The sequence below is a fragment of the Taeniopygia guttata genome, chromosome 4 (genome assembly GCF_048771995.1).
Source record: "Taeniopygia guttata chromosome 4, bTaeGut7.mat, whole genome shotgun sequence".
In the NCBI taxonomy this organism is placed as follows: domain Eukaryota; kingdom Metazoa; phylum Chordata; class Aves; order Passeriformes; family Estrildidae; genus Taeniopygia; species Taeniopygia guttata.
Window position 1 is genome coordinate 13,605,284 of NC_133028.1, and position 24,325 is coordinate 13,629,608.

The 24,325-nt window shown below is 37.9% G+C and overlaps 1 long non-coding RNA gene across 2 annotated transcripts in view; it reads left to right on the forward strand.

Annotated features, from left to right (window-relative positions):
- The window catches only part of LOC140683910 (uncharacterized), a 77,285-nt gene that overhangs the window by 2,907 nt on the left and 50,053 nt on the right, over positions 1-24,325 (forward strand). The window contains exon 3 of one of the 2 annotated variants that reach the window (XR_012055529.1): positions 6,235-6,876. The exons of the other annotated variant lie outside the window; for it this stretch is intronic. This is a non-coding gene — a long non-coding RNA (uncharacterized lncRNA). Of the gene's footprint in view, positions 1-6,234; positions 6,877-24,325 lie in introns of those variants that run through there. 2 annotated transcript variants of the gene reach the window in all.

Sequence of the window (24,325 nt, forward strand, 5' to 3'; positions counted from 1 at the left end):
GCTCAGTTTATGTTCTGCATCTCCTGTCTTCCTCATGCTGACATGTTCCTTCTGTATCACATCCTTGAACAATGCTGAAGATAGCAGAGTTTCAGATTTTGTTGAGTCATCTCACATCTAGGGAAAAGCAAAGGAAGCATTTTCTTATAACTTTCTGAAAAATGGAAAAATGACACAGTAGAATAATGGAATCCATTTCTTCTTCAAGTACCTGCCAGTGCACCCACCACGCTGTAGAGGAGAAACCTAATCTCTGTGATTTTCACATTTGTGTGGTTCTCTTTCAACACCAGGCTTCCATACACTCATACAATTATGCAAGCTCATGACTATATGAAATCAAACAATTTCATATTCATTCTTAGAATACCTTCAGGAATTTTGCTTAGATAGACTGGATCTTGACAGAAGATGTCACTTTTTTTCCACTCTCATGATTTCTTATGTTGGACAAGTTGAGCTGATTGCATGCCAGAGGATGAAGAGTGCTCCAACCCACTTGTGGCTTTAGGCAGGCCATGCAAAAAATTGCAAAGTGGGTTTTACCTGTACCCAAAGGGATATTCTCAGCTGCCTACAAGATCCAGGTAATACAGCTTTGGACAGGTGGTGCAAGAGGAAAAGGAATAGTTCATCTCTAGTGTCCAAAGCATAACAAAACTGCTGTGAAATATGAAACACATTTCAATGATCTCATTCTTTATCTATAGCATCTTAATTACAGTCAAGGAATCTTGATGGCCAGCTGTCATTTACATTTGTCTTTCTGAAGACTCTTCAATAAAGCTATATAGGTCTGTCTTTTTCAGCTGTCTGTATTTGACTCTATATTTGACTCAGAGCTCTCCATGCCTATTTCCCCAGTTATGTAGATTACTTCCACTAGAATACTCGTGGAAAAACATTCTGTCATTTCTGCTAGTAGCTGAATGAATGTGTGCAACTGTTGAGTGATTATGAATTTGACCCAAAGGCAAGTGTCATGTGGCTTTTCAGGAATGCAGCATAAAATGCAACTATGTGAAGAACTACAGTAGGCAGTACAATTTACTGAGAGGAGATGCCACAAAATGTTATGAAATACTCCTAGCTTAGTTTAATATTTCTTCTGTGTTCTCCCACACAGTGTTCAGGACAAGTTAAGTGACATGAAGAATATGACACATTTTTTAAAGCAGATGGAGGGCATCACTTTTATGGATTTGAACAATTCATTAAAAGTTAGTTTCTGTTAAGATTCATCATGCTGTCATTTTTCTCACATCTTGTCTGCCTAGTCCAGGCTCATCCTAATCTAAGTAGGGGACTGAGGGAATCCTGTCACTGGCCCACCAGTTGATGTCTGAACCACCCTCTCTTCAGTGGAGAAATAAGAAGACTTTGCAGAAGTAACACAAATTGTGTTTCCACTGTGCCCAGTGCTGCTGTTGGTGGAGGTGATGTGATGCCATTGCATGAGGGAGCAGATAGGCCACATCCATTCAGGTGTTGTAGAAATGTCTTTCCATCCTCAACATTCCCCACATTAATGGGGAGATTTGAGCATAATGGGTTAGTGCACATGTATTTTAGACAATGATAACTGTCTCTGGAAGGACTTTGCAAAGCTCATTCAGGATTAGGAAGGTCTGTTGGGTGTATAACAGCAGGATGGGGCATCACAGGCTAAATGTGCCAATCCCGGCAGTTTGTTTCTGCCTGGCCTCTTCCATGCAATCCTTTCCCTCCAGAAAGTTGTCATCTTTCCCTGTGTAACCAGTCCTTTCCACTATATGCCCTTGTGTATCCATAACACGGCCAGAATGTTATGCTGTGTCCTTGACAAGGCATTATTCTGCATGCTCAGACACGTAAGGCTGGGTGCCCCAAGGCTGTTTGCATGCCCTGTTATATGAATGGGGGCAGGTCTGTCTCCTGATGCTGGAACCCCTCATTTTGCAGAGAAACAAGAGGTACATGAAAGTGTACACTGTTCATGTGATCTTGCACATGCCTGCAGACTGATGGGGATGATGGCAGGGACCTGCAGTTTGATTACAGGATGGCTGCATGTAGAGATGCACAGGGATGAGCCGTAGTGGACAGGAGTCCCACACCTTCATGAGAGCTTTATTAACATGAGTAGTTGGATATGTGTGTTCTAGGTCACTCATGACATATAATCTCCATATCAGGGCATTTATGTGGTAACAATCCTTTCCCTGAAATGTTGTCTGAGACTATAGATGTAATTGATGAAGAAATATTTCATTGATGAAGTAGTCTTTCTGAAAATTACTATTCAGGATTGGATGCCAAAACCTTTTTATCACAGATGCAATTAATTTTACAAATGATGTGACTTGTCTGTCCCATGGGAAAGTCAATGCAATGGAGGAGCCAGGAGAGAGTCAAAGTAGTGGTTCTGGCTGTGGGCACATGGTCGTGGAGCAGGGCTGTGAGGTCCCGTTCTTCAGTAGCTTTGGATCTCAAAGGTTGTAGTACTGGGTAGAGAAAGTTTTGGTCAACCTTCCTCAGCACCCAACAAGTTTCTGGTACTGGTGCTTACAATCAGCCCATTTCAAGGGCTTTCCACAAAGACATGGTCACAATACTTGGCATGTATTTTACTCAATGTACTCATCTATTTCTAGGACTAAGCTACTCCCTTATCCTATAGGATTACCTAAAGTTTCTATGCCAACAGTTCTTGTCAACAAAATACCCTACTCCTATAGCCAGATGCATTTTTTGGCTTGAATTATTTTATACTAATGTTGGTGAGTTGCTTCCATGTCAGATCCAAAGAAACAGCGCCAAAGTCTAATGCCCTTTAATACTTTCACTGAAACTCCACTGTGGTATGTCTGCAAATGTTTCCCAGTTTATTATTTTTCTAATATATGAGCTTATGAATGCAACATACATGTTTGTAGTGCTATAAAGAAATACTGCTGGACAACTTGATTCGATTTTCTCACTGATTTTATTTTCTTTGGACTTCAATGGCATTTAGTTGTGTCTCTGCTGATCAGCTTGATGTTTAGCTCCATGCAGTGCAATGTTTTATCTTGGCTCTAAATATGTTGTCAAATTAACATGATGGTACAGATGGATTCTTGTCTCAGAGCCATATGATTGATTTCATCTCTGATATTCTGCTCCATCAACATGCAAGGAATTAGTCCTGACATCAAAGGGCAATCTGTTTACATTCAAAGTGCAAAATATTGCGCTAAGCAATGCAAAACAGATTAAAAAAGAGAATGGCATTGCCACTTCTGTTTTGAAACAAAACACAAACTTATTAGGAAAGCCATATACTCTCTTCTCTAAAGCAATTATCTTAAATACTGAGGACATAAGAACATCTGTAATGAGTCAGACTGAAGGTCTGTTTGGACTGCTGTGCATGTGTGCTAGTGGCCAATTTAGGATGCTAGAGAAATGAATGGAACAAGCAAATGGTGATATACTTCCCCTCTTGAAGTCTTTCCAAAACAAAAATTCTAGAGGAATTCCAGGAAGCGGACCAGCAATAATCATGGTAAATTTACATGGGTTATAATTTGCTAGCCACTCAGAGGAGATTTTAAAATATTTTAGCATTAACAAAAATTGCACTAGATCTTGTAAATTAATACAGATTTAGGATATAGTTTTCCAAATCAGAGAAATTCTGACAGAAAGGATTGTTATCTTCCATTTTGGTTTGGAACATAAATAGTGTTGCATTTATTTTGATTCAGAAGGTTGTCTTTTGTATTTATCAGTGTAAAGGATGAAAATAAATAACTAAACAAAATGTAGTTCTGACCCTGACACTTGCAGTCAAAAAGGGTTTGTTTCACATTTGAGACAGAAAATATTTTATTTGATGACATAAATTACTTATTCTCTTACACTCCTCTTTTAAATATAGTTTCTTTTGATTGATGTAAAATAATTATAATAATAGAACCCCTTGAAAAAATCCCCAAGACTAAAATGGTGAATGTGAACTAGACTGACAAAGAATATAGCAATGGGCTGGACAATGCATAATTCCTTTGGGTAACATACAGCCCTCTGTCATGCCCATCCCTTTTTTTTTTTTGCATTGAAGAACTTTCTTTTGTGTTTTAAATTCCTCAAAAATAATGAATTATCTATTTTAGTCAACTCTTGGTACTGAGTTGCTAATGAAAATTCAGTTTCAGAAGTAGAAAATGTTGTAGAGGGAAATATTTGTCTAGTAGAAACCATAGAAGTGTCTTGACAGGCTGAGAGAGTTGAAGCTGTTGAGCCTGGAAAAGAGAAGGTTTTGTGGAGACCTTATAGCACCTTCCAGTATCTTAAAGGGGCCACAAGAGAGCTGGTGAGGAAGATTTTACAAGGGCATGTAGTGATAGCACAAGGGGGAATGGCTTTAAACTATAAGAGTAGGTTTAGATTGGTTATTAGGAAGATATTCTTTACTGTGAGGGTGGTGAGGTACTGGAATGGGTTGCCCAGAGAAGTTGTGGATGCCTCGTCCCTGGAAATGTTCAGGGACGGATTGGATGGAGCTCTGAGCAGCCTGGTCTAGTGGAAGGCTGGAAGGCCTTTCCAGGGTCGGGGGGTTGGAACTAGATGACCTCCGAGGTTTCTTCCAGTTCAAAACATTCTATGACAAACCTCATTTCTTTGCTTGTACTGGCTCCAGCTTCCTTGAGAAGTTAATTCTGTTTTAGGGGCTTTGGGAAAGCAGAGTGTCCAGGGGAGCACCATGAGGATGGTGAAGGGCCTTGAGGGAAAGCCGTGTGAGGAGCAGCTCAGATCACTTGGTCTGTTCAGCCTGGAGGAGACTGAGGGAAGGCCTCATTGTCTTCAACAGTCTTCAACATCCTCATGTGGGGAAGAGGAGGGGCAGGTACCAATCTCTTCACTCTCATGACCTGTGACAGGACTCAAGAAAATGGCATGAAGCTGAGTTGAGGGAGGTTTAGTTTAGATATCAGGAAAAAGCTTTTCACACAGAGGATGTCTGGGCATTGGAACAGCTCCCCAGGGAAGTGGTCACAGCACCAAGCCTGACAGAGTTCAAGAAACCTTTGGACAGTGCTCTCAGGTGCACAGTGTGACTCTTTGTGGTGTCCTGTGCAGGATCAGGAGTTGGACTTGATTATCCTGATGGGTCTCTTCCAACTCAACATATTCTGTGATTCTCTGACATTTAGAAACTGGTATTTAGATTAAAACCAGAAATAAAAAACTGCTAAAACCCAGGTTACATCTAAATATATATAGAAATACAAATACATTGCATTTGGATGGACTCATATTAGTTGCAGATGGTTTCTGCCAGGATGGATTTCCTCTGAAGTGATTTCAGAGTGAGGATCTATAAGGCTTTGTCTAAGCAAAGATGACAATTCTTCCTCAGTAAACCATCACTGCATATACACTGCAGGTGTAGCAAATGCAGGAATGTGCTGCACAGGTGCAGTGCAGTCAGGTACAAGGTTGAAGTCTCCACAAACTTCAGGCACAGCCTGTGGGAGTCTTTGGTCACCCTCAGTTTCAGCATATGGTTTCTTGTGTTCAGATGTTCTGTGGCTTTTTTTCCAGTGGTAAATTGAGCTTGAACTGACTGCACATCATGAAATGCCCCCTTCACTTTTGCACAAAATGGCGATTATTTAAGTTAATTCAAATGCTCAAGAAAAAACTCAGCTTTCTGTCACACCATCCCAGAAAGCCCAGCAGGAGCTCTGCCCACTGGCAGAACTGTTCCTTCTTAGGCCAGGGTCATGAGCAGAGTTTGCAGCAGAAAGTCTGGGAGTTGGTATTGAGAGTGTTTGTGTTTTTCTGCTGTTTTGCAGCACAGTGGCTCCTTACTTCCAGCAGTGAGCACATCTGAACTGCACCTTTAAAGCCTTTGCATTAAAACAAGGCCTCCTACTCAGAGTAGCTAATAGTTCAGTTATAATATGATCAGTCAAACAAAAGAGTTTTAAAAGCTTTCCTGTATAATGTGACCTAGGGAAGTGCATTAGCTGAGTAAATATATTGTTGATTTGTTTTTCCATTAGCAATGAGTGATTTTTCTCTAAGTGACCTATAGTACTGCTTTCTGGGAATAAAGCTGTATTGATAAAGAGACAGAATGTAAAGGAAATATTTTTTTTTTCTGTAGAGAAAACTTGTACACAAAACCAGGGTACACTGGTTTCTCTGGTTTTGTATCCTTTAGATATGACATGGCTTTGTTGCTTTTTCTTCCTTTATCTGCAGGTCAAAGGAGTCATGCTGTACATTATAACAGAGGTACTGTTTTCATTTTCTCAGCAACTATACTCAGCTATGCCTTTAAAAAAGACAAATTCATCTTGTGACTGTCTGCTGTGTGACATGTTATATAATTTGATGTATATTTATTTATATCCCTCCATTGCAAGCAATGGCAGTTTTCACCAAAAGAAAACAAGACATTCATTCTCATTTGTTTGGGGATCCAAGATGTATCTGAGCAAACAATCTCCCACACTGTTTGCTTGAAGATTGAGAACAGGAAATATAGAATTGGGATGGAGAATATGAAAAAGCATGTGGCACTGTAAGATAAATCTTTTAGAATAGAATTTGCCAAAATAGGCAGTGCTTGAATTTTCTTGCATTTATGCTTTTCTGATATGTTAAGAAGTAAGTATATATGCACTGCAAATTGATATTCAGCAGATTTGTTAGTATGCAGATCTTTGCAAGATAATCAAGAGAGTGCTTAGAAAGTATTCTGATAATAAATTTCTTAGAGCAGATGTTCCTTAGCAGATTTTATCTGTATCATTTAAATGATAAATCCTTCTGACTTCTTAACCTTTAACTACAGTTGCACACTTACATTTGATTGTGAAAAATAAAAGAAACTGAAAATAATTTTATAAAATTAGTGCAGTTTATCTGGAGGTCACTGAGTCTATGATAATGAAAAAAAAATTGCCCCTAAAACTTACCATTAGGAGGAAAAAAAGGCTAGAAACTGTGCAAAACTGTTGGTGAAACGATTGCATCTTACATTTTGAATTTTAGAAGTTCTTGCTGAAATTTCCTATAAGTTATTAAGCCAAAGATCTAAATCTAACCTTCCTAAGTTATACTGCCCCCAGTACATTTTTTATTGGGTTTTGATTTTTGTTTCACAGATGGATTGGGTGTGGGATTCTTCTCTAATTTTAACTTTCTAAAATTAAGGTATATGTACCAGAATAATCATGAAGGCTGTCTTCATAATTAATAGAGAAAACTGAAACTAAAGGACAGCTTTTTGTACTCTAGAGACCTGTCCTAGCATTGGATTGGTCATATCTGGAGTTGCTTAAGTATCCAATTTGCTGTGGGTTAGTGCTGGCACAACCAGAGGCATTAATCCATTTTGGCATTAATCCTAGCTACAGGCTTTGTCCACAGGAAAAAAATTTGTTCTATTTGCTTGGATTCTGAGCTATGGTGAGTTTAAATCCCTTTCTGCCCATGGATGTCCTTGGTGAATAAAATTCGCCCTACCTTGCTCTTTGAAGTAATGAGAATTACTTACCAAAATACTATTGGGAAAGCAAGCATTATTGTCCTTGTGCCTTGGAAAATTGTAACAATATTTATTCCCTTCCTCCCATCTTAAACTGAAGCTCAGCAGATTCATTATTGAGAGTTACCACTGTTACTACATATTTGCTAGAAAATTAAACAATGTCAGGGAATATTATTAGCATTCATGTCAAGTGGTCTGGTCATGAACTTAAGGTTAAACTATTTCCCTCTTGAACAGAGTGGCAAATGCCCTGTCCTTGGCTTGTATTACCCAACCTTTGCTGAGAATTCCCTGAGAGACTGTAGTTGGACCTGGACAGAACTATGCTAGAGATGGTTCAAATGGTATGGAAAATGGCATTTTTCATGTCAGGAGCATTCTCTGGTGAAATGGATTAGCCCCAAATAGCAACTCAGACCCACAGAGCTGCTCAGTCCACCCTGGTGGGATCGGGGAGAGAATTGGGAGAATAAAAGTGTGAAAACTCATGAGTTGAGATAAAGCCAGTTTAATAGGGAAAGCACAAGCTATACATACAAATAAAGCAAATCAAGGAATTAATTCACCACTTTCCATGGGCAGGCAGATGTTCAGCCATCACCAGGGAAGCAGGGACCCATCACATTTAACAGTGACTTGGGAAGACAAACACCATCACTCTGAATGTTCTCCCCTTCCTCTTCTTCCCTCAGTTTTATATACTGAGCATGATGTGGTGTGGGATATCACTGTGGTCAAGTGAGGTCAGTGTGTCCTCTCCCAGCTCCTTGTTCATTCCCACCCTCCTCACTGGTGAGGTGGGTGAAAAGCAGAAAAGACCTCAACTCTGTGTAAGCACAGCAATAACAAAAATATCCCTGTTTTATCAACACTTTTTAACACAAATCCAAAGCACAGCCACATACTAGCTACTGTGAAGAAAATTAACTCTACCCCAGCCAAAACCAGCACATCTGGTGTTATTTTTTATTCAAACAGTTGTTTGTGGTGATGGAGGATGTTTAAGTCTTTGAAAAAGAGGAACTTGGTTTTACTCATATTGGCAAGTAGAGCTATAGGAACTTGTTATTTGAAAAATAAAACTCTGAGGAGCACTATCTAAATGGTGAGATATTGATGAAACTTTGTTCAGTCTTTTCTGTGACACCAGGAGTCATTAAGTATAGCTTGTAGTGCTCCACAGTCTGGGATCTTTCCCACTGTACACTGTAAAAAGTGAAAAGTGGAAAAATAAGCAGAAAGATGTGCAGTGTTACCTCTCCCACCACTTCAGGATAATGATGCATGAATGATGGAGAAAGAAAAAGAGTAGGAAATCAGGTAGAAAATTTTAGCATTTTCCAGGCTTCTGCCTCTTTTTAGCTTAGAAAATCCTTGGAGTGAGCAAGAACTGGACTACAACCATTATACAATGGTTGCAGTGATGTTGCTAAAACAATATATAGCTGCCAAGCCATTATTGAAATTTTCTCGTCTGCATTCCACAGACACAGCTGAGCTACTGTGAAATATATACCTTACAGTCTTTGTTCTTTCCCAGCAAATGCATATATCAGGAAATGTAGGACTGGGAAATAGGGTTTTCTTGGGCAAAATAATTTGAAACCATGGTGGCTCTTTGTTAACAATGGTGAAAGAAAGGGATACGTGTAATGAAAAGGACAGTGAGGACAAGTTCATATCTGTCCCATCCTCAGAAGGTGTTTTAGACAACCAAGGCAGATAAGAATATAGACATGCCTGAAGTTATTTGGTGTCTCTCGCTGGATATTTCAAGGTTTCACTCTGAATGAACCTGAAATGCAGTCAAAACATGTTTACAATTAGACCCAGAAACAAACCCTGTCAACAGCCTGAGCTGCTTCAAACAAACAGCACCAGTTTATAGGTTCATAAATATCAGATGCAGTGCTTTGAAAACTGTATTGAGCAGTCCCAAATGCCATGGTGGCAGCTGAGCAAAGATTAAATGAGTAATGGGGAAAATTCCAAGTGCTTGTGTTTATGGGGAAAAACCCCTTGGGCATCAAAACCAGAAGACAATCTAAGCATAACTTGTCCATCGTATGTTAAGGAACAATTTAACCCACACCTAGATTTCTTTTTGTTCTGAGAGAATGAGGTGACTCGCTGATAATAAAGCTGCTGAAGTAGAGAAGACAGCCAACACATTAGGGTGTAAATAAGTGCTCATCCAAAGAATTAATACATTTTTCTAAGCTTTGGGGCTTATTTTCAGTCTTGTTAGTAACACAAGCAATATGCTTTTTTTTTTTTTTTTTTTTTTTTTTTTTTTTTTTTAAGAGCAAATTTTACATCAAGATACAGTCCAAGTTAGGATGGGTGCAGGAATGGTTGGTTTGTGCTTGTTCCTGAATAGTGCTTTAGCAGGCTATGCTTCTCTAAGGGCTGGTGCTGTCACTGCCATGTCACTGTTCCTTCTGGCTTGATACTAGAGATAGTAGGTCAGGGTATCAGAAGTCCAGGAAAAACCTTCCTTCTCTGTCATGACCACACTGAATTATGGTCATTTGGCTACTTCCATATCTAACACCTTTCACAACATAATTTTTGTATGTAGATATTTTACAAGCTCTTCTGAGAAAAGTTTAGAATCTGGAGAGGTCATTTTTTGGCTGCTATAAGGTAACTACAGTTTCATGCCATAATTTTCACTGGTTATATTGTCTGTGGGCATTGTTTGTTTTTAAATTGAAATTTGTTTTTTAAATTTTACTTGCACATTAAATTTTATTGCACAGCTTGCCCAGGTTTTGTAGCTATGCCAGAAGGAGAACTAGGGGGTGGACTCAGATCTTGGGTTAACTTCAGAGACAGAGAGTCTCTGAAAGGGAAGGGTGAGGTAGAAGGCATGTCCTGTTTTGCAAACAGTGGAAGTTACTCTCTGAATTACTTTCCCTGTTAAAGTTCTTCAGCCTGATGCGATTCATGGGTGTCATAAACTGAAGTATGCTGCACTCGGCATGCTTTCACTGTAGTCCATGGGGCTATTCAGTATGAATAAAGGCAACTGACTGATTTTGTGTAACTCATAAGCAATTATAGCAGTGAAGGTAAGAGTGGGGCTGTAAATAATCAGAGTAAATGAGAAGGCAAAATACTCTAGAGCTTTTCTCACCTAACAACACAGAAGTGAAGGGCAAGGGTAAAGCAGTTTTCTCTACTTGTGGAAACTTATTAACTTATTCATCGAGAAGCAAAAGCAAGTGAAAGGGCACCTTCCACATCAGTATTTGAAGCAGGTTTTAAGGGTATTTTTAATGAGGATAAGACCTAGGTAGAAATAAGGCTTCATTTTTCTTGAGAAATCATCAAGCAGAATTGCCAAGCTCATCGCATAGCACAAAGAGAGTTCTTTAGGCAGGAGGCAAGCTTGCATGACTCCTTGCAGAGATGCAGACATGAGCCAGGCACAGCTTTGTCACTGTTCTGCATGTCACAGCCTCCTTTTAACAAGCGGGTCTTAGCAGGAAAATATGTCCTTCTAAAGCAGGACTGCTATTTTGGGCAGCACTTAAACCCTACCTTGGGTTATGTAGTTGTGCTGCAGTCTAGCCTGCCAGCTGTAATGCCGTCCTGCCAATATCTTTTAGTGTGATCCAAGAACACTTTGGCATCCTGCTTGAGCTCTGACCTGATTGTAAACTAGAGATAAAATAATGTACCCTCTGTAGAGTCAATCATTCATGTTGTTAAAATACTGCTTAAATATTGCTAGGAGCAGTACCTATGGCAAAATTGTGATAAAAATCATCTCATGATAACTACCAGTTCCTGTTGTAGTAGTGGTTGCAAACTTCAGATTTGTTAATCTGTTTGAAAATGTTTGTTTGCATTCCTGTGTGAGTCAGAATAGAGCAAAGGTGAGGGTTTGGCTCAGAAGCTTGCTTCTTCCTTGTGCATGAACAAGAAATGCTGTCAGGAGGAAGGGAGATTGTAAGTTAGGAAGATGACTACCAACACATCATATGAAATGGGTAGTGCAGAGGTTCCTAAGCTGAGGTGCCTTAGCCATGATTGGACTTCAAATCAGTTCTAGATCTCTCAACCTCAACTGTGTTGCTTATAGTTTGTTTTGGGTAAAATTTGATATTGCATCCTCAAAGTGATCTGTGTGAAAGTTGCTATGGTCTGTGAACAACTCTGATACATGACAAAAGTCTGTTACAGAACTGCTCCAAATTTGAAATTCCTGGTCTTCTGTAGACATTTTCGTTGCTATTAATAGTGTGTGCTGAAAACCATTGTAAAGACCTGTTTCTTTACAGTGTCACAAACACATTTAAATTGCAGTCCCAAAATAACCTAATTTTGAAGTATTCAGATGTTGTTTTGTCTCACTTTAAAAGTTTAGCACCAAATTTCTAACATTTTTAGAAGTAAAATAATCAGTGTATGTAAAAAGTAAAATTTCTTTTTTTCAAGTGCTCAGTGATAAATCACCTGCTGTTACTCAGCTATCACAGTACAACTTCCTCATTTCTGTTCTATTTTTTCACATTTCTTCCCCAGCCAACATTATGCAATAATCAAGTATCTAATAAAAAAGTTGGTTGATTGAGGGTATATGAGTGAATTTGAGCCTCTGTGGCCTCACCTGCACATCTGCAATTAATTTAAACTTTTCAGTGGTAGTGCACACATATCTCAGGAAGAGATCTGTTCAACTTGTCATTCATGTAAGCTTCCAGATCCAGTGCCTGTCAGGAGTCACGGGCATTTATCATTTCCTGTACACCTTAAGCTAAGATAATGCAATATTGCTAAGGAGTGTTGATTGTACAGCAAACATTCCAGCTGGCATTGAATCAGATCAGCCTATGCAGTTTCGCTAGATTTCGAACTGATTTTCTTGCATAATGAAAAGAAATTGCTCAATGAATTAATCCAGTGGTGTATCTGTGTATGCCCAAATTTATTTCTGATTCAATTGCACTGACATTGCCAGGCTCACACTATGGAAGAATTTGGCTTTTTCAGTGTAGTCCATCACTGTTTTTCACACGGATTAATTTTAATGGAATTGCCATGATATCTTGTTTTGTCTTCTTGCATTATAACAACGCACTCAAAGAAAAAAATATAGCATTGCAAGGATAAACAACTTGGATTTGTATGTGTATCCAGTGTATGCATTTCACTGTGATTGCAAGGGAAAAATTTATAATACATGAGTAACTGGAGGATTTAATTCTTTAATTTTACTTTTGTCTTTTTGTATTATACCATGTAAAACATGTTTAAGTCGGTACTGCAGGAAAAACTTAGGTCTACAGACTTGAGCCAGTCTAGGATGCAAAAAGGAAAGTAATGTTAATATTTATATTTTAATCAATGTTTTTGGGGAGGGGAAAAAATATGAAGAGTTGCCAAACTGAGTTCTATTGATTGTCTCCTTTGACAAAACCAGAGTTTTATGCTTTCTCGAAATTAAATGTACAATATTGCTAAAACTGTGACTCCCACTGTGAGCACTGCAAAGTAACATCTTTCACAGGTCATGAAGGCATGCAGAACAGGAAGAAAACTTCCCAGTGCAGAATCTTTGGTTTCCCTCAACTCAGGGGTTAAAGGTGAACATGATGCTCAGCCTTGCCTTTTTGAATCATTACCCACACTGACAACATTTTATACTCCTAGCAGAGGAGTAAATGGAAGGCAATAAATATTCTGTCCTGTGATCTATAATATTTAGATCAGTACTGGAGTCAGATGGACTATGAGGACCTGTTTCATGAACATGGTGCTTTCACAGTCATAGGATAGCAACAGCTATCTTGTCTCCACAATTTTCATTCACTAGCTGGGTAATAGTCTCTGTCATTAAAACTGTCAATTTCCTACTAAATCAGCTATGGAACTTCATCTCCTCTTATTCATTCCATGACAATGTAAAACAGTTTAGCTGCATCAGCTTGCAAGGTAATCAGGGTCATCTGGCAGTCACTTGGTCCAAAATGTGTCTGTCAGTGCTGGCGATTAGTAAGTACTGCAAATTACACTATATTAGAGAAATACATGTTTAGCTTTTAGACCTTTTTAAACACAAATTTTATCAGTTGTTTATTTAATTTTTCTTCCATGGAGTTCATAAAAATGTTGGCAAAAGGCCAAGGTAGGACATGAGCATAGGGAGATGAGTTAATTTTTTGAATTGAGAAATATTATTGTTTTTATGCAGCCATATGTATTATATCATCCTCCTCATGAAAAGGGTGCAACAATTGAGAATGATTAATCACAGGGAAAGCAGCATTCCGTCATCCTTCTCCCAGGAGGTACTTTACAGAGTTTGTGCAATACAGTATTCAAAACCAAACCATCAGTGTTTATTTTCTGGTATCTCACCTAACGACTGGATGAATAAGCATCACATGAACAAAGAGCAATCTGTTTGCTTTATAAACTACGTAGTTTCAGCTGCTTGTGAAATAATGAAATCTAACACCTAACAGTAACACCAAGTGAATATGACAACCTACATTTTTGAGCAGTGTGTGAGAAGGAAAAAGTAAACTGCAGATTGCACGTCAATTCCTATTGTAAAGATGAATACTGTTTGCTTCATAGTGATGATTCATGGGACCCTAGAGTTGTGTGCACCTGAGATGTATGATGCTTCTGTACTCCAGTTAATTGAGGCACGAGTATTCTTTTCCTGCCTTCTTCACTCTGCTTTTATGTGTCTGGTCTGTTCTCTACTTGCTCACAAAGGCACCTCACACTATATGCCATCCTGTGAGCTCACATACTGTGCAAAATAACACTCAGACTGCATTTGTATCACATTTGTTTTTCCCTCTAAAAATAAGTACTCACATAGCTACTCTTACTGAAGGTTCTTTTTCTTTGTGGACATGTGTGTAATGAGATTCTTATGGACATCTTGTCAATCTTTCTTACAGTAAATCTTGTGCCTTCCTCTGTTTTTCATGGAAGGTATTAAAATGCTCATTCCCATTTCTTTCTCCATTGCAACTCTAAAAATAATCAGCCATGAAAGTAGCTATTGAGCTTTATTGTTACCAGCACAGTGAGATTAATAAGTGGTGAATATACTGTACCTCACTAAAAGGATGCCTTAAATTGACACATCTCCCAGGACAGTCAGGGAGTTCTGAGAAACCCCAGTGTTTCCTGTTACTCCTTCCAAGGGTCTGCATTGATTTTTCCAGTAGTCTGTGCCAAACAGGAACAATTTACCTCATAGGGAGGTAATAAAATAATCTTTACAAGCAGTTAATAGAGTAAAGCAAGTCAGAAACTGGATTTGTGTTTGTGGGAGAGAGAGGATATGATAGCATAGTATCTTTCAGTGAAATTCTACATTAAAAAAAAATACTATCATTTGGGTCACTTGAAGGATTTAATTTTTGTTTATCCCCTACTTTAGTTTCAATAAGTTGGTATTTATTATTTTTTCAGTATAGTAAAAATATTTCAATTCAACATTTTCCTTTGCTTATCTCTGACTTTTAATAGAATAGAACACAGCCTAATGTAAATTAAGAATAAAAACAGTGTGAAATGTTTTTAACATTGTTAAAATAATATTGTTTCCTATTTCTGGTGTACTTTGAGAAAGTTGAGATAGGTTTTTTCAACTTCCTCTTATTATACATGTAATTGAAAAAAATCCATTCTTATGGAAATGACCAGACTATTAGTTTTCTCAGTGGAATTAATTCTTAGTGTCTGTGAACCACACTAGAGACTATCCAAAGAATCTATGTTTGAAATTTGTCTTCTAGGCTATACTACTTTTTTTTGCTGTCACAATATTAATCTTAAATTAAGTGTATATGCCATCAGAACATTTTTTTTGCTCTCAACCTTTGAAAAAAATGGACACAGATAAGATAGCAGGTACGACCTAGGTTTATATCCTCAATTCTCCAGTGGCTATGTGAATATCTGTTCTATTACTTTTTACTGTTTTGTCCAGAAAAACTACATCAAAATTGCAACTAAGTGAAGAGTTTGTCTTTGGTTTCAGAGCTGCTTTTTCTTTTCCTATGTTTGTGAAGGTTTAACTCTTCTAAAAATAGTTGTAGGAGACTTCAAAGTGGAGACTAAGTGAAAAATGTAGAGGTGAACAATTAATTTTCTAAGAAAATAAGAACACAGGAATAGTTTCAGATGTTAACTAATAAAAGCAATAAACCCTTCTGTTTGCTCAAGATATGGTTAAATCTAATTTTAAAGACAGTGATTATTACATGAGGGCTATGTGTTCCTGGAGTTGGATTAATTCCTTTGCTGTCATAAAAGTATATTTAAATGACAGGTGACTGCACTGCCTGTGTTAGTGTAATTGTTAGTGTATTTTGAATGTGAGTGGCATTGGAAAAAAGCAAGAAAGTCAGTCAGCTGAAGAACTCTCACTGTGAAGAAGAAACAGAGCATTAATCAATTTTCTGATTTTTTTTTTTTTTAATCCAGTAGGAAATACTCTCTGATTGCCATGCCTAGAAAGCAGAGTGTCGGGCCTCCCAAAAGAAAAGTATGTGTGGCATCTTATCCACATCTAATGCCTTGTTCAGGCTGTTGCATGTCCAGTCAGCATGGGAGACCATGATAAGATATCATTTGCTAGATTTCCTTCATGAACTCTTTGGGTTTTTTTAAAAGCAACTTAGTTTATATGTTCTCTCTTGAATGGATGTATTAGCTCTGTTAGCAAGTTGCATAACTCTAGACCCAATTGCAACTGGACTTAAAGGCTGAGAAATCATATTTCTCTTGTGAGCTACTATAAGTCATATGCAATTGCAAGGCACTCGATACCTTACTTTTTCATGTAAATTGAAAATATTTTGCAACTCTTTTTGGGAATGAAGGTATTAAGAGACAAGGTGTGTATGAAAGGCAGCTCTCATATGAACATTCCAGTACTACTCACATGGTTTTTTTCATCTGGACACAACATCCTTCTATGGCACAAAGGTTCTGAAGGTCAATATAATCATCGAAATGATTGAGCAAAATCGTTTTACCCCTCCTAATCTATTTCACCTGATTACAGAAAATAGCTTGTATTAAGACGTCCATAGTGACAATGTCAAATGTTCAGCTAAAAATCGGAGCTTCAGCTTGTATGTGTAGACATGGCTACATTTAATCTACTGAATATGTATAACTTTACTTCAGTAGAGGCTGCTACAAGTATCTATAAGCACACTTGATCCTGAAGAAGAGGCAGAAAATTGTCATTAGTTTTCCTTCCATAAGTAATTTTCTGATTGCAGTGTCTGAGACCTGTGAAGCCACCCACTGTTAACTTTTTCATAATGACCTTTCCATGCTATTCTCAGTGTGTCTCACAAGTGTTTGGGACAGGTTGTAAACATTTTTTTACACTTGTGAGTGTTACAGTGTTGTACAAGTAATAAGGTGTTAAAGGACCTGGTTCATCAAGAATTTCCATGGAGCTGGTGTTCCTTCTCAGCTGAAAGGTGGGTTCTGTCCAAATACTTCTGAGGAAAAAGAAATTGCCAAGTCAAATTTTTCCACAACTAATTCATACCCCGCTGAGTTAGGGGGCTGTGATTCATAGGTTGCTGGTGGCGTATGACAGGAAATTCTATTACAGTGCTCAGTAGTAAGATAAATGCAAATAATGATGATGGTAGAATTCACGGATGGCTTTTTATCAAAGAACATCTATACACTTGCAAATGTTGCGTCAAACCTTAAGATGAATTGACTGCATATGGACAAGCCATAATAAAAGGGAGGGGACCCAGGGAATTGGCAGCATGCCATAAAAGAGTCTTCAGCTGTTTGAACTTCTAGCCCTCATTTCCAAAGTCTCCATCCGCCGCTGTGACAGCTGAAGGGAAACTTCCTGTATCTTCAGGCCTGAAGCACCACAGGCTGATTGCACAGCAAGGTCTGCCCTTAGCCTTATTGCTCAAAGGATGGATGGAAAATGAGATTTTAAATGCCTGGAAAATATTTTAATACCTCACCACCTTTGTTAAAAGAAAGGTGTGTATATGTGTGTAAGAAATTGTGCACATACCCTGATGTGAAGTCACACATGGGCTTTTTGGTTTTATTCTCAGGTAATAAATAATTATTGTGGAGAGCAGAAACCGCTTACAGGAATCCATTCAGAGTTAGTTCTTCTAATCAAACAGAATTCACAGAAGTCTTTTAGAAGTTAACATTAGACATTTAAAGACAATAATAGACATAAGAGAAAGTTGAGAACAGAAACAAAATCTTAATTGAGGACTGTCATCTAGCAAATAAACTGATGAAATCAGCAGTCACTGAGCTTATCAAGCAGTAGGTTCTAAAACACACCAGATATTTTACTGTTAAAATTTACACATATTTTGCCCATGTAAAGAAAACTTGATTGATGTAAAACTAAATATTTCCATGGAAATCCACCTAAATGCCACCATGGATATAAGATCAATGTCTCGATGTTCGGGAGAAGATATGGGCTGCAAAAAGTCTTCCTCTTACCCTGCCATGGATGACACTAAACAATCCTCAGTCTAATACATCTTTTATTAATGTCTCCTCTTCACCTATCACTTTGACCTCCAATACTTGGTCTGTGACTCTGAAGAGGAGTTTTTTGAGGGAGTGTTATGTGGGAAGTGTGCTTGAGTGATATATTCCTGCATTTCAAATTTCAAAAAGTTATTATATGTCCCAATTGCCAGTAGAGTTTGCCACTGCCACTAAATCTTAGTTCTAGTTGAGCTCAGGAAGTGTTGGCTGATGTGGAACTGACGTTCCTGACAGAAAGAAGAACAGAGCTGTGGGAAGGCCCATTCTGGGCTGCTGCCAGAAACAATATAGCCATATTTCTGCTGCACTCTGTATAGATTAATTAGCTCTGTCGAGAAGCAAGAGTCACACTGTGCTATCATGGCTACCTTTGCTCTGCAGCTTAAACTAACTCATTTAGATCTGATTTAAGTACCTTTAGATAAAGTGTGGTTTCTTTGTCTTTGGACTACATCAAGGTAAAATGACTCATTCTACAGTACTAATTATTTCTGCCAAGTTATGGTCAGTGTTAATCAGTGACACATAGCAGATGCTTTGTGATGGTATCATCGTGCTCTTACTTGTATCCACCTGTTCAGAGGAAAACAGCTGACCTGTAAAGTCATTTCCCAGCTCTGCTGAGGCACATATGGAGCATTGCTACTCGTTTCTCAACTCCAAGAGTGGTGTAGCTCCTTCAGTATCAGGAGTGGCAAAGAACAGGATAACTGCTAAGTCACTAATCCAAACAACATCTCTCTGGTCAGGGCCTGCCCTCCTCTCCTTGAGGACATGCATTCTTGCGTATATACTTGTCATCTTGCACAGTAAATGGGGAGTATTTACTCACTTTGTTGCTTCTTGAATTGTCTTTCTATTACCAGGAGGACTATTACAGCCATTTAAATATTTGGCTTCAGAACTAAGCTGATTTTGATCACAATCACACAATGGAATCCAGAGTTTCTCTGTAGTGCTTGCATGGTGAAGCTTATTAAGTATTTTTTTGCATTGCTGTACCTATACCAAACCTGTACATATAATCCTGATACAAGGACCAAATTTGTGATGCTGTGCTAGAAAAAGTCATTAATATCTGTAAAGGAGAGCGAGAGCACATTACTTGTCAAGTTACAGTTAAGCATGAACTCTGATGGTACAATGGTAATTGCTAATTGGATGTTATGAGGTAGATGCCTAAGGGAAGTTGCCCTCACCAAACAAGTAAGTCAAGAGGCCAATCCTTGTTGGCAGGGAAGTTATAAGTATTAGTACTCGTGTGAAACAGCCGTAGGGAAATGAATCATACAACTGAAGGTTGCTTGAAAATGTCCTGTCACTGGATGCACTACTCTGAGTTTTTGTGCAGCACAATAAGCAAATTTCATTTCAAGTTACTGGAGTGAGAGGAAATTTTTGAATAATCATCACTATATAATGACCTAGATGACAATGGGGAGGTTAAAAATAAGAAATTCCTTTTTGGATTTAAGGGAAATGAGACTGGCCTTCCTCTGGGAATCAGGAAAAAAAAATTGAATATGAGGAAAAGAATGTCCAATTTTAGACCCGATTTTCCTCTCCTCTTGCAGCTTTGTGCAGTCAGTAACCCTTTTTCAAAGGGAAGTGAAGTGCCATCATTCAAATTTTTTAAGGTTATCACTCATGCCCTGACTTCCCTGGTGTGAGTCCCCCAGGACAACATAGCAGAGACTCCAGTTCTGACCTTTCTGGCTTTAGATTTCTTTTAATGTCCCTATTTTAGGAGAGACGATGGAGCAGCCAGTGGCAAACTGACCACAGTTTCACAGCTGACAAGTGCTGCATGATGGAGAACTGGAATAATGGTGTTTCCATAACACTATTTTCAGAGATTTTTTTGAAATATTTGCATAGAAAACCATTTATGAATTGAAAAGTATAAATGACAGTTCCCAGGATATTTTATGTTTTCACTGTCTCAATGAATGATACTGGAAGATACCATTTTCCCAGACAAATTTCATCAGAAATAGTCTGAGAGAAGTGTTTGGGCAGTAGGAATATGTGAAGTTACAAGGAGTCATGATTTTTTTTTCTCATGACCTCCAAACTCTCTGTACATCCAGGAGACTGAGCCAGCAAGTCTCTGGGCTCCCTGGTGGTTCCTATTATCCTGACAGTTCAAACACATTCCCTGGTCTGCAGGCTGATGAAAGAAGTGAATTTTCTCTATAAATTATAAAACTGGGATTGCTGATGGATTGTATTAGAACATTTCACTGCGGTAAGTTTTATATAAAAATATCTGCAGTTAATGGTTATCCAAAGCAGTAGATTTCATTTGTCACTTCCTTGTATTCTGTTCATAGGAATGGACATCCCTCTGAAATGTGTCTACAGTCTTAAGTGCATTAAGATAAACATTCTTCTGGACATTGGAATAATATAGATTTTTTTTCTTCTGTCACTTGCTGAAAGTTGTTTTTTTTGTTTTTTCCAAACTGAGGCTTGAGGGGCCTGCTGTGACTCTGTCTTTTGTGAAGTCTCTAGTAGAGCTGATATCACATAGTCTGGTAAACTAGAGAATATTTACCAAAAATAGAAAGTGCAGGTGAAAAAGTAGTGCCTTTGAAGATTTTGGTGTGCTTTGCCTCTGGCACTACTTCTGTCAGGTTGAGAGGTCCCCACCATACTGGGAAAACAGAATAATTTTCAAATAACTACAGAACAAAATAATAGTAAAAAATGGATGATTAAGCTGCTTCAAAAGGGTTTTCATCAGTGGCCCTGAAGAATATGACCCAAAGCTTTTAAAATGCTCCCCTAATTAAAAACATTGTGTTAAATAAATTGTTAAAATCTGCAAGCTATAAATGTATACATTTCCTTCTGAGATATGTCCTCAGCTTTCACAGTAGCATAAATAATTGCCCTTTTTGCTTTTTCCACTGTGTTTCTGTTTTCTGGTTTTCAAAGGGTGTTCCCTACCCAGTCTTTGTTATTTACAGAGATTGAGCATGTTTATTTTTTGTACTTAGCTTAATGACACCAGCACAGTTAACCTGTGAACCTAGGCTGTTTTGGCTGGACAGTAATTTGGCTGAAATTGTCATTAAGGTTTCAGAGTGGATGCAGGACATTGAATTGGCACCACTCTGCTGCTGCTGCTGAAAGCTGAGGGAGGGTCCCTGCTCTGCCATCTGTCACTCTCGGGAAAAGCTGCCACTAAGGAATAGCAATGGGTGTCCCATAGTTCCCATTTTCTCCTCCTTTAGTTTTCTATATGGAAATGTTGGTTTTACCCAATCTCAATCCCTTACATTTTCATTTCTGGGGTTGTGCCATGCCTTCTTCCAGACATATTTAAGTCTTTTGTCCAGGCATATTTTAAACTGGATAATTCCATTTTATCTCTTACTTCCTCTGTGCCCATCAAATGCAGCTGTTCCGTAATGAGGTTTGAAATTATATACATGGCAACTGTGTCCTTCAAGAGATGAATTTAAAATTCACAATTATCTCAGGAAAACTTTGAGCTCAGCAAGGGTCACATCTGACACCTTCAAGGACCTGCCACATCCCTGCCTGACTGTGAGCCTCTGATGTGATTTATTTGATTAACCTAACTGAGAGAGAAGATCATTGAGAGATTTCTCTTACATTGTGAACAGGTTAAACTGAACTTAAAATATTTGACAGTCCAACAATTATTTCAGTAATTAGAACAGTCTCAGCCGTGCTAATATCTGTGCATGTTTAGTCATTAGCTTTAAAGGGGCTTGATTTTCACCCAATGTCTACCAAAGACCTTTTAAACTAATATTGCATTTGTCCCATGCAGTTCTGGGACAAACGTGCCTGTCCCATACTGATCCTGGGTGAAAGACATACTGTGATAATTCATCTGCAGTTGATTTCCTACAGAAAAAACAATTTTTCCCGAATCCATATGCTTAGCAAAATACATTGTTAGCAGAATTACTGCATACGGTGGCTGTGATAACACATGCTACAAGTTGTCATTTGTAATCATCACTGTTTCAACTGACTGTCTGCTCCTGCCTCATCTGTTGAAAGAGGGTAAGGAAAAAAATTCCACACTGTCTTGCTTTAACCTCAAAAGGACAGAGTGGTACCAGCATCAATTACAGAAATTCAACTTCTTTTCTACTGTAAGAAATTTTTTTAAAAGTTTAAAACTAACTAATGTATGAGTGAGAAAAAAAAATCCATGAAGAATTATAAAACAGCAAAATAATTGAAAACCAATATCTCTTCAAGGAATGTGGAGAGGTGACATTTATCTACAAATTCATAAATTCCAAAATTAGTACAACATGTTGAATTTTTAATATCTAATAAGAGATTTGTCCAGAATAGATATTTTGATGTATTGCCTTAAGAAAAGAAGGTTATAAGTGAAAGAAATGATTATCCACTGCTAGCATCTTCTCTCCTTTTATACATCCCTTCCTTTTCTTGGAACAGCTCCACTCTCCTGCTTCTTCATCACAGTCCATCAGGAGGTATTCTCTTTTGAAAGAGCTAGACAGTGTTTACCTGCCACAGCAGATGGAAGCATCATCACCTGAGGAAAAAAGCTACAGTTGTGTCCCTTTCTTTTTCTGGTCCTGGATGACAGAGGTAATAGAGGCTGCAGAATGTGGCATGGGGACTATGTGATATTGGGTACCCTCCCATAGTCAAGTCACTCTTTAAATAACACAGGTATATCTATTCATATAATAGACATAAAGTAGGCCATTTTCCCTAAATAAAATTATAGGAAGAGATTAAGTATTATATAACAAACATACGTAAAAATATTTCTTTTCAGTGCTGTTTACTAGTTTGCAGATAATTCCAAATCCAATTCATATCTTAGCTCTTTTATATCCTGCAGTGTAAACATATTTATCAAAATAAATGCATTTATGCTGCAAGGCCATGTTTATAGCAGTGTATAACTTTGCTAAATTTAATGTGTTTGGGCACACATTTGTCATGCTGAATGTCTGACTCGGGAAATTATTTTTTTAATGGTTTGGCCGTTTCTAAAAATGAAGTTAAGGAAAAATATTGTTTTTTCTTCTTTGCATCTGACAAAAAGATCTCTGGACTTTTTTCAGAAGTTTGAAAGCTGTCAATCATTGTCACTATACTGGATATTTGTTATGGTAGTAGACAGATAAGTTTACAATTTTTTAAAAAATCTTCGTGGTTTTACTGGTTTCCAAGATTCTAAAGAGTTTGATTTCTAAAATGCCAAGAAGAGTACAGGACAACAGGCAGTGGGCTGTTTTGAATACTCCACTTGGATTGAGCACACTTTAAGCTCATATAACTCCTTCATGGTGACTGGATAGGATGTGTGGCATCCCTAGAGCAGAGCAGATTTTTTTTATTGTTATATTTCAAAAACAATTCTAAAATATTGTGAAAACAACACAGTCTGTAGAGGAAAATAATAATTGTCTTTCGGTGCATTTAAGATCAGCAGTACTCACCTACCCAATGATGAACACCAAAAGAGAAGGGCAGAGTTTGACCATTGCTGTGCAAACAAGGACAACCCATGTGAGGAAGCCCCAGTGCTCCTGGAAGATCAGTCTTTGATCATGTCACTCAACTATATCCTAAAGTGTGTGAATAAGTTTGTAAAATGCTCAAATTGCCTTTTTTTGCATTGCTTAACTGAGGCCTTACTTTTACAGCCGTACAGCAGTGATTTTCTTTTTGCCATTGCTTCTATATGAATGTAATGTGAGTAGCACAATGTTCCATTTTATTTTTGACACACTGAAATATTATGTGCCACTATTTTTAATTTGCATGAGTCATCATTTCTCAGGAAAATCAAAGAATATTTTTTTTTTTTTTTCTGATAGCACATTTATATATGTTTCCTTTATATTTAGGTCTTTATCAGTTTCCCAGAACTCAGTTTTCTCTGTAATTCTGAAAGCCTTTATGACAGAGAAAAAAAAATATTTTTGTTACATAAGAAGAAAGAAACTTTTTCAGAGATAAGGATGGATAAATCTTCAGGTTATTTATGTTGATAAACACTGCACAAGTACTTTGCAGCTAAAAGTTGAAATGAAACCTCTGAAAATTGGACGATGGTGGGTGGGAAGACACCTCTGCACATCTCTGCAAGTGCCTATATTACTGTAAATGAAAGCAATTGTGGTGCTTCAGAACTTGGTGAGAAGACTGAAATTTTATGATCTGATCCCTAGAGTGCCAAATGTTGAGTTGTTTCTGCAGGCACTCCAAACT